Raw genomic sequence first — 11732 nt, 5'->3', positions numbered from 1 at the left:
ATAAAATAATAGAAGTTCATTTGCATCGTTTAAGTCAGTTTCAGATGTTTTGGGTGATTTTTGAGTCAAGTAGCCTAACACAGAAACAAGATAATTGCTTTTAATTAAAGCAAAAAACAAAAAAGAAATTGAATGAAGTGAGAAGTGGCAGCTATTTAAACTCGGGTGACACTGTTCATACTAGGAGTTGTTTTTTCTCATTTACACCATATCATCTACCTGTATGCTTATGTATTGTGCTTATTGATTTATTTTTGTTCTTCCAAAAGCATAATAATGTATTGCGCACTTTTACACGGTTTTATCTGAGAATTGCCTCTGATATACCTTGAAAACGCATAGATCTGACCGAACAAAGCGCCTTCCCGTGCAGTCAGTAAACAGAGAATAAACACACGTGGCACTTGAGGCCGGAGCTGGACTTGACCTCTCCGCCTTGCGCCTCCACTATCGCCTTGTTGGATCGCAGCTTATCGAGGTTCAACTTTAATGTGCAGCAAACCAAAGCTGTGTTTTGGTGGAGCTGCTGCGACAGAGATCGGATAGTCTAATTTACACTGAATGAAGCGTGAAGGCTTCTAATGGGATAAAGCAGTCAGAGGATTAACCCTTTATTTGTTTTGGATGTTCCTCCATGGGAGGCAGGGAGCATAAATAAACTACGGCAATATGATGTTTAGGGTAAATATTTAGATAGATAGATAGATAGATAGATAGGTAGATAAATTATAGATAGATAGATAGATAGATAGATAGATAGATAGATAGATAGATAGATAGATAAATTATATATAGGCCTATATATATATATAGGCCTATCTATATAGATACACAGTATAGATAGATAGATAGATAGATAGATAGATAGATAGATAGATAGATAGATAGATAAATTATATATAGGCCTATATATATATATATATATATATATATATATATATATATATATATATATATATATATATATATATATATATATATATATATAGGCCTATCTATATAGATACACAGTATAGATAGATAGATAGATAGATAACTAGATAGATAGATAACTAGATAGATAGATAGATAGATAGATAGATAGATAGATAGATAGATAGATAGATGGATGGATAGATAGATAGATAGATAGATAGATGGATGGATAGATGTGGCTTTGTAACTTAACTTAGCACTCAGTGTATTTATCAAGTGTGGAAACTCCAATGTGGCCTCTGTAATGAAAAGAAATCACGCATGGCGCAGTGCAAGCTAGAGTAAACCGTCGCCCTGCAGTGTAGGCCGCCCTTTTTTTTCTTTTTTTTTTTTTTTTTTTATCAGATATGATGTCATCGATACCGACTCACTTCATCATTGCCAAGTCGGAAGCCTCCTTTGTAAATACTCAGGTGATAACAGACAAAATACAGGAGCAGATCAAAATGGGAAGAAGCTGTGTTGGAATTCGCTCGCAGGCCTCAGCAGCGGCCAGAGCACAGCGGAGGCATTCAACTCTGCACTTCTGAACACACGGACACACTTTTAGGTGCAATATTAAACGGAACTCATAAACGTGTTTAACATTGAGCTTCGTTTCCCCCACCCCCCATTATATTATCTCAACAACATTGCTGTGGAGGTAGAGGAAGTGCCAGAGCACAATTCAAATGGAAAGCTCATAATAAATGAAACATAATACGTATTGATCCGCTGTGTAAAATAGGCCTATACATTTTAGGCTTTATAGGAATGAGAATGGAGTTGCCTTCAGACGTGAGGTAAAAGTTTGTAAGTGTAAAAAAGTAGCTGGGACTATTTCATGCCGCATATACTGTAGCTTAGTAAATAACTTCAGAAGTATTCTAGTGATTTTTCGTTACAGCATCCAAGCAGCTTTAACAGGTAAAATAGAGTTTTGTTATTTAGGCTATGTTTTGATCGCATATGTGAAATCTCTTTGCTGTGTAGGAGTTCAGCCAGGCTGCATCCTGAAAAGTTTTTACCGCCCAGACCTGACAACAACTAGACAAAGTGAGCAAAGTAGCCAATATGAGCAGCAGCTCTCTCACCGATTAGAAGATAAGCAGGCCCGTCTCTCTGTCCACCGACCGATGGATGCACAACAGCGTCAACAAACTGTAGCTGCTGCTCTTTGGTCAATATAAAATCAGACCACTGTATGTTTGTTTGTTTTTATATTTAAAAAAAAAATACGTTTTACACTGTAGATACTCTTAATTACTTTAACAAAGTATTGAAATGAATTTGTTAAATAGCTAATGAATAAATTATTTGAAAATGATAAGCCTTATTCATATTATAGTCCATATAGAGGGAGACAGCTTTGGTTGCTGCTGAACCGTCGACATCTTTTTAAAGTTGCCAACATTTTGCTATGCCTGCCCAGACGAACATCTTATTAAAAAATGGCAACGCTTTGTAGTGCACATGTAGCCTATTTGACGTGCCTATAGGCCCGGTGGCCGTGCTGATGGGGAGTAATATCAGTCATGTTATTTCGCTGTGTCCTGTTAATTAGTGCATCCGCAAAAATACATCCACCGTCCTTGTGTCCCGGATTCAAAACCCACAGTTTGCTGCAGGTATGATTTCCACATTCATACATAAATTGGAACATTGAAACTGAAAGTACACCCTGAAATATACAGGTTTGAATCATTTTTAAGGACCTAAACTGTTGGAAGTGTTTCCACTTGTATTTCACACAGGGACATGATATATTCTCTGCGTTATTATTATATCCCTGGACTATTGCTCTTGTGTCCGTGTCACAGTGAGACAGTATATGAAGGTAACTGACAGGCCACTGTGCGAGGATGACGGGTCGGGGGCCAACAGAAGGCGAACCTGTGCGCCCTCGGCGTCATTTGCCGCTCCTTTTACGCACTTGAGCGCATAAACACGTGTGTGATAAAAGGAAAAAAAAAAAAAAAAAAAAAAAAAAAAAAGAAATATATATATATATATATATATATATATATATATAACAAAAAAGCATCGGTCTGATTGCAGTTGTGTGTAAGAAACAAGCGTTTGACACATTTTGACAATCCATCCAGTGACGCGCAGAGCAGCGCACACTGTTGGGTTTCTTCCCGTTGTCTCTTACATGTCTTATGTCTTACATAGGAAGCGGAGGCTGGTGCAGGACAGGCCGCTGCTGTGTGGTCCTGTGTGTCCTGTTATGGTAACATGACAAATCACCGAATCAAAAAAAAGCCTAATTAAATGGCACAGATCTCGTAAACGTCAAGGATCTTTCTGTTATTAATAAACAGAGATGTGATTAGGTCATCGGTATATCTGCAAGGGACCTGTGGGCGCGCGCTCTCCTCCTCCTCCTCCTCCTCCTCCTCCTCCTCTTCTTCTCTCTCTGTCTGTCTGCTCAGACGCACAACAATAAAACAGCATCACATCTCCTTTGAAGTTGTTCCGCTTGTGTTGCGGACGTATTTGTTTTAATGAGCCTATCTGTGCCACAACCACGGCTGATGAAATTATTAATTACATGCTTCCATCATTTAACAGATCATAAATCACGGAGTTATTCCACTAGTCATAAAAAACAATGATTTTCACATTCACGTTGCGTGACTGAAGTCAAGTACAGGGAGCGAGGCGGCGCACTGTACGTATATAACACCCTATCCTATCTAAATATGAGCGTAAATCCCCGAAGAACAGGGAGAGGAAGTGAGCAGTTGACCGCTGACAGCAGAGGACCCGGGGTGTCCCCCCCCCCACTCTCTCTCTCTCTCTCTCTCTCTCTCTCTCTCTCTCTCTCTCTCTCTCTCTCTCTCTCTCTCTCTCTCTCTGCGGGGCTTTAGGAAACGCACGCAGAGCCGCAGGTATGCGGGAGGAAGTATTCAGAAAGGTGCCTCCGCTATCTCCAGGGCCTCCGACCGGTGGTCACTGTGAGGCAAAAAATAGCCAACATATACATGCATTAACCTTCATCCTTCTTCCTGGACTCTGCCCATTGCACATAATATATAATATTTGCACATTCTGCACTCAACCCATTCAGCCTTTTTTCTGATGCATAACAGTCATTTTATAGGCTATGTAAATATCGGTTTCTGTATTTATTTCATATAATATAATATAATAATAATAATGCTTAATATGTTTGTTTGTTTATGTAGCCTATATGCACCATTCACCAAGGCAACTTATTGTGGCAAAAAAGCCTTTTCTGATTCTGATAAAAAAATAGAAGAACATTGAAGTTGAAAAAGAACTGGCCTTAGATAAGTGATCCATTGGTATTGGATTTACACCTCATGAATAAACCACAATGATAAATTGAGTTACATTGGCATTTTGGTTCACAGAAAATATATGTGGGCTATTTAGTTCCATTTACATTATACATGTATTTAAGTATCAACAGAATCAGTACACAAATACTCCTACTATTTCTATAATATCCCTTCTGAGTAACAACATCATCTTTTTAACCTAATCTACTTTAATTTACATTTTTAAATTTAAATTTCTTGCACTTTAGCCCCATGTTACTTTATACAATTATTTTTACCTTAAATCTGACTGTGGGCAACTTCAACTTGCCAATTCCCCTGAGGGGATCAATAAAGTATTCTGATTGTGATTAATAGGCTTGTAGTGTTTAAATAACTCGCGCTAGTAGCTGTTATATCACTATAGGTTCCATCTCTATATTTGAAGTATTATAAACCTTTTTGGATGCGAAAAGTGTGTTTTTTCCTTCGTCTCTTCTTGTGCAGGTGCAGCAGCCTGCTGCCTTAAAGCCCAGCAGTGGTCTGATTCTGTGTCAATGCCTTCATTCACTCCTCCAATGGTTAAAAAAAGAAAAAAAAAGCTCCACGTCCTTTCCCGACATTTTACATCCACATCAGCGCGAACACTAATTGGAGTTTTTCAGTAAGAACGTCCAAACATTTGACCACAGTGATGAATATTTGTCCGATGTCTATCAGTATTTGTTTTTCCTTATTTGTATATTTCGTTTCTAGCATCTGTCGTTGAGTGGTTATAGCTTGGATATTTTGAAACCTTTTTTTTTTCTCCCCGTGGCGGTGCATGGTTTGCTATCATGAATAAACAAATAAAAAATATCGCTCTAATGGTGTATAAGTTAGTTATTATGTGCACATATGCACGCGGATACAGAGAAGAGATGAATGCGGTGCAAACTGAGTTTATCCGTGCACGCGCGTGCGCGTTTGCAGCGGGGTAGGTCGTACTGATGGGAGTTTGTGTTCACGTTGGGTGACTGATGTTTGCAGAGCCACATCGTCCTTCAGTGGCCGTCAGTCATGCGTAAAGGCGACATAGTACAGCAATCCTAGATCAATAGATACAGTAATAATATACCTCACAAAGCTACAAACTCCCTAAGGCATGTTATAGCAATCACACATTAAGTACGGAAGAGGATGATGTGCCAATGCGAGAAAAATGTATTTGAGTTCTAAGAAAAAAAACCTCAAAATTCTGAGAAAAACGGTCAGAATTATGACTTTTTTTCTCAGCTCAGAATTCTGCTATTTATATATATATATATATACTGTATATATATATATATATACAGTATGTATATTTGTTTCTGTATTTATTGTTTATTTGAAATTAATGTTCAATATGTTTGTTTGTTTATGTATGCACCAACCACCTATGCAAATTGCTTCTAAGTGCTACTTACTTGGCAATAAACCCTTTTCTGATTCTGATTTCTCAACTCAGAATTATGACTTGTTTTTCATAGAATTTCTGACTTTAAACTTAGAACTCAGATATATTTTTTACATGTGGCCCTAATCCTTTTCTTTAAATAAATACCCAAATCCCTTTAAAATGTTTGTTTGCATATTATTTTTTAAAGAGGTTGGGCCTGTAGGGGAGCTGTGGCGGTATAATCGATATATATATATATATATATATATATATATATATATATATATTGTTTTCTAATTAGGATATTTATTTGACTCCTGTGTTAGTCTGGACATTTTACCTTCTCGTAGATATTACAGGGAATTTCTCTATTTCTGAAGAAAAAAAGGAGCCCAAACACATTTCCTTGTTGGCATATAAATGTGGTTTTCCTGTTCAGCCCTGCTCTCTTTGTATTTTGGGGGTCATCATAAAAAGGACATGTGCATAAAAACACAATGGAAATGAACACAATGGCTGACCAAAGGTGAAAATCACGATTCCCTCGTGTCTGTCCCAGGCAAATTCCAGCATATATTCCCACACACACGGTCAAAACACGGGAAAACAGGCCTGTAGACTTCACCTTTTTTATATTATTCATTTAAATCTCAGAGGAAGCGTGGACGTGTTTCAGAAAGAACATTATTACACCATATAATCATGTTTTTAAATACCATTATAATACATTTCTGAACATGTTGCTCCTGATATGACTTCTTGTTTCTTTCACTTGGTTTATACATAGACACAATGTCAAAAATATATGTTTTTTTTTTGTCTTTGTCGTTCTGGATTCTGAGGTTTGACCACTCCTCTACCTGGTCTAGTTGTCTACCTGAGGGAGGCCAAATTGTGGGCCCAAATGTTGTGTGCCTTATTTGCATTTGTTTTGTTTGTTTTTTTGCATTTAAGTTTTTTTCCGGAGCATTAAGCTGTTGTGCGGACTTTTCCGACTTTGACCGTTCACTTTTTTTATCCTGCACCAGCAACTAAACGGATGTGCACAACAACTATTTGTCCAAGCCGCCACGCAGAACTAAAAAGAAACAAAGAAAAGCACACTTTTCACTCTCTCCCTCCCTCTTTGCAGTTGTCTGGGAAGATGTGTGCCACCGCTATTTGTTTATCTTGGGAAGGACGGTTCCCTCTCCACATTTCTTCTCGGAGTTAAAGAATATAGGCCTGACAGCTGCCAACTGCGCCCTTCAACAGCTCAACGCCGGCCGGCCGCCCTCGGCACTCTGCTGCAAGACCCACCACACCTGAGCCAAACACTGTAAGTTATCATCCAGCCAGGAGATTACTGTAGATACAGGCTTACCTATCGTAGCATTATGCCCAAAAGCAGTGGTGGAAGAAGTATTCAGATCCTTTACTTAAGTAAAAGTACTAATCCCACACTGTGAAAATACTCTGTTACAGTAAAAGTCCTGCATTGAAAATGTTACTTAAGTAAAATTATTTAGTATCATCAGGAAAATGTACTTAAAGTATTAAAAGTAAAAGTACTTTTTAGAAAGTGGAAGCGATCAAAACAGATCTTTATTCAATCAGCTAATCATTTAGCTGTACTCGTAGGCCTATATATTGGGTAGTTTAATTTAAAATAAAACATTGTATTTTATAAATTATATGTGTTTTGTGGGCAGAATTCTTAATTTATAAAGTAACTAAAGCTGTCAGATGAATGTAGTGGAGTAAAAAGTACAATATTTCTCTCTGAGATATAGCGGAGTAGAAGTAGAAAGTGGCATGAAAAGTACAAGTACCTCAGATTTGTACTTAAGTACAGTACTTGAGTAAATGTACAGTATTAGTTACATTCCACCACTGCCTAAAAGTGTATTTCTTGTTCATCAGGACAGGAACATGGCCGTGTGTGGTATACTGTTATTCTGAATATTTCTTTCTGAGTTGTTATCAGTATTAATCAAGTTGAATTCTCATGGAGAAACTGAGTGCAAAACAGTTTGGAATGTCTGTGTAGGACATAGGAAGGGTGGAGAGGGGGAGGGGGGGTGCTTGGAGTCAGATCCCTTTTCAAAATCACTTCTTCCCTTTCCCCTTTCGTCTTTGTTTTAAAACTGGGAAGCTTTTAGCTTTTGAAAAGTATCCCTTGCCTATCTGTTGCGGCGGCGGCCCCAGTCGTCATCACCTCGCCTCTCCCCGCAGCCCTATTGGAGCGCCGGGGAAATAGCTGGCATTCCTGCCACAAAGAACCGATGATGTGGGCTCGGGGCCTCCGTGATCTCCCCAAATTAATTAAGGCCTTTTCTTCTCCCCGAAGCAGGATCCGCGGCCTTTGTCTCTCTAATACATCTTAAGCCCGGTATTAAATACAAGGGCAGAGTCTACGCTCATTATAAATCTGTCACTGCCTGCTTTGCTCTTCTCGGCCCGTCCCGTGATCCTAAAGAGGCTTCAGTGTAGCAGGGAAGCCATCCTGCCGTCTGGCTCTCGCCTCTTTGCCTCCTCCTTATCTGCCGCCCCTCTATGCTCCCCACTGGCTCGGTATTTATTTGAATATGAGAAGGCCTGCTTGTTGTTTCTGGCAGAAGGGGGCTTAAGGCAGAGACCCCCTCCCCACCACCTCATGCCCCTCAACCCCCCCTCCAACTTCTTCCATCCCTTTCGTCCCCGCGGCGTTCGCTCCATCTGTCCCTTCTCAGCCACCCCCGGCTCGTTCACTCTCCACCGGTCTCTGCTTTCGTCAACTTGAACCACAGACCCCTCTAGTCAAAGGCCATTACAGACAGGCCCACTGTGCATGTGTGTTTAAGTGCATGTGTGCATATCCCATTAACTACTTTCCCCTCCCTAGCTGAAATTAATAACCGTGTTAGCGGAGGTAATGTGCAAGCCAGCGGGGTGGCCAGAGTCTGCTTCTTTTCTACCAAAAAACTCAGCTGAGTGAATATTTCCTTTCAAGTCACTCTGCTCAGTAAAAGCACCTTTCAGGCGTTGATCCTGTTCCTTCCAATCTTCCTCCTGCTGCTCATTTTTTTTTTTTGCTCTCCCGCTAGCCTCGTCCCTTCGGCTCTTTCTGAAGAAAGGCTCCAACCTCAGGGGGCGGTAAGATGATGAGTCCACCAGTTCGACTCCAATTTGAAACGCTGAAGGTGTTTAGTGGGGTTTTAACGTGGCAGTATGTTCTGTGACAGCACGATCAGGATCGTCATTTTACCAGCAGCAGGAAGTGGATAACATGTCCATTAAAGAAACCCCCCACACCAACCCTAAACAGTGAAATTAGGGCATCAGAGGCGTGCAGAGATTTGACCTCGAGGAATGCCAATGCCACACCCCCGGCTGGAAACGTGCAGCGGAGGAGACAGGAAAATTAGCTACAATGTGGCCTCTTTGTTTGGGCGTACAGGAGATTTGGGTTGAGGGGGACTATCGGGCCTTCCTGTGCTCCTCTTCCAAGATGAAGAAGCAGGAAGTCACACAGGAGGTAAACAATGTGCAGAATGGAGCTGATACCAAGGATTGGAAATTACACCCCCATCATTCCTGTTGGCATGACTCCGGGCCAGTTGATAATGGACACGGCGCCCACCAAACACCTGGCTTCCATGTTGGAAACATTTCCCCCACCTTAGAAAATGTTTACACAGCGTATAATGACTTTGCTCTGTGGTGGTTTTTGCTTGGGATCGGCCGTATGTATCAGGTCGTAGGCTGTGCTTCAGGTCACAGATCTCGCTCTGTGCATCTTGTCACTCAGTCACTCAGAGAATCTGTCAAAAGCAGCCTCCACCAATCATAGCGAGCGCTGCGCTGTCTGGTACTGATTACAGCGATTCATCATTTCAGGCTCTCCCTGCCACCACATGTTTGTTTTGATCTCTTCCTCTCCAGCACGGTGACAGTGAAAGATGAGGGACCATGTGGCCGGGGCCGGCACTGTGCCATGGAAACCGGCGGCGCAGGCAGCACCTCTGGGTCCCAGCACAGGGCTCTGCGCGCTGGCCGCAGCTCCCAGCTCGGAGCTCTATGTCAGGGGCTCAGAAAAAGAGCGAGCTCAGAAGGGCGTGGGGGGAGATTTGGCTGGCTGGCTAATTGCAGACCAAAAGTGTAACTTTAGGTGATGGGGGGATTAAGGCATGTTGACTTGGGTTCACTGGGGGGGCTAAACTGACACTCAGTTCCCCCAGAGCGGACAGTTCCTGAAACCCCCTGGAGTTGGCCGGGGGGGTCTGGGTCACATTAAGGGATACTGTGTGGCCTGCTAGGGCAGACCATATGACCAGCCCCTCTAAAACAAGCACTGCTGTGTCCATAATGTCAAACACTTCCTCCATCTGCATCCATTAGCCAGCTCTGGAGGTGGCGAGGAACGTTTGAGAGCTGTAGGAAAAACAAAGGCTCCAGAGATCACGCCCGCCCTTGGATAATCAAACAGTTCCCTCGACTATTGTACCGAAGCAGCCAAAGAATTTACTAATCTAATCGATAAGCGTTTCTGTTAGCAGTGTCATTTATTTTTTTCTTTGTCGGAAATTTTAACATTATTTGATTGTATTGTTATTAGTATCATTTATAAAATATGAAGAAACCACTGTTGCTAACATTTTTGGCTATATTTAAAATATACAGTTTACACCCCAAAATAAGAAAACAAACATATTTTTTAAAACTTGATGTGATATAGTACAGATTTTATTTTTAGATTTAACTTTAGCTTTTTATACAGTACATGTGTGGACTTTATTAAACTTGAAAAGGTAATCAGATATTTGTTTTAATTCCAGAGCTTTCAGAGTTGTTTATTATGTATACTCATAAAAATATATAATTTAAAATCAATTGTAGGTCACTTTAATTGACAAACGCTGCATTCTAACATGTAAAAGACTTCACTTGTGGCTCTTAAGCAAATAAAATTATCACACATTTTTTAGAATTCTTACCGGCCATTTATTTTATTAAAATAATGATTGAGAACACAGTAAACTGGAGTGATAAAAAACTTGTATCACTGTGTAAAACATGTGTAATACATGTATAAATAATATATAAAAGATACATACATACATACATCCCAAACCTGATATACTGTATAGTCATAGGACATCTAACTAAATCAACTGAATAATATATATTTTTCAATTATTTGAAAATAAAAAGTACCTTTATTTTTGCTGCTCGCACTAAAGAAAAATCTGAATGAAAAACGAGACATATTGTTATTGTTTTTTGTTTTTTTTAAGAATAAGCCAAAAAGATGATAACCCCAAGAAATCTATATGTTTTATAATCTAAAATTCATTCCTCACCAGAGAGACTTCACAATAAAACGTCATAAAAAGTACACTTTGGATCCTCTCAATCACCTAAGTTGTATCTGCCACAGTTTTAGATACCTTTATTTACACGGATATTGCTCCACCTCGCCCATACTTTCATACAGATATTCCACAGGCCCCTATCGTCCTGTCCCGCGCTGTAAAATATGGCCGGACCCTCTGACAGATGAACCAAGCAGCACAGACGTGCAGAAATCTCCTAAACATCGGAGTGAGCTGGATGTGGAAAGAAATAGCTCTTGTGTTTGGGTCTGATTTCTCAGCTCATTAATCTTGACCGTAGTCGTGGAGTGCGTCTCGCAGGCTGGCATATTTTCAGCCAGCTTGAATGTAATGATATTTATTAGAACGTGTCCTCGCTTGCTGCGTGTCTCTTACCGTATATCTGACATCATTGTCCTAGATACCAAGTTGTGTTTACATATGACTAAGGGGAAGAGGGTTGAACTGAAGAATTTTGTTTAATTTAACCTTTTTGGCCTGTTGAAACAGTAAAATCCTTTTTGCTGAGCTGCCCATAAAAGCAACATGATCTCAAACTTGGAATAAATAGCTACAGTATGCGCATAAACTAAAATGACATAAAATCCAAATACTACGACATATGAATCCACCTACTTTTTACACACTTTAGAATCAGAATCAGAAAAGGATTTATTTGCCTTGGTTATTGGTGCATATATGAACGTATTAACATGAAATAATCAAACAATAAATACAGAA

This window comes from Sander lucioperca, chromosome 2 (assembly GCF_008315115.2).
Source record: "Sander lucioperca isolate FBNREF2018 chromosome 2, SLUC_FBN_1.2, whole genome shotgun sequence".
In the NCBI taxonomy this organism is placed as follows: Eukaryota; Metazoa; Chordata; class Actinopteri; order Perciformes; family Percidae; genus Sander; species Sander lucioperca.
The sequence above is the reverse complement of the archived record's forward strand: the minus strand, read 5'-3'. Positions refer to the sequence as shown.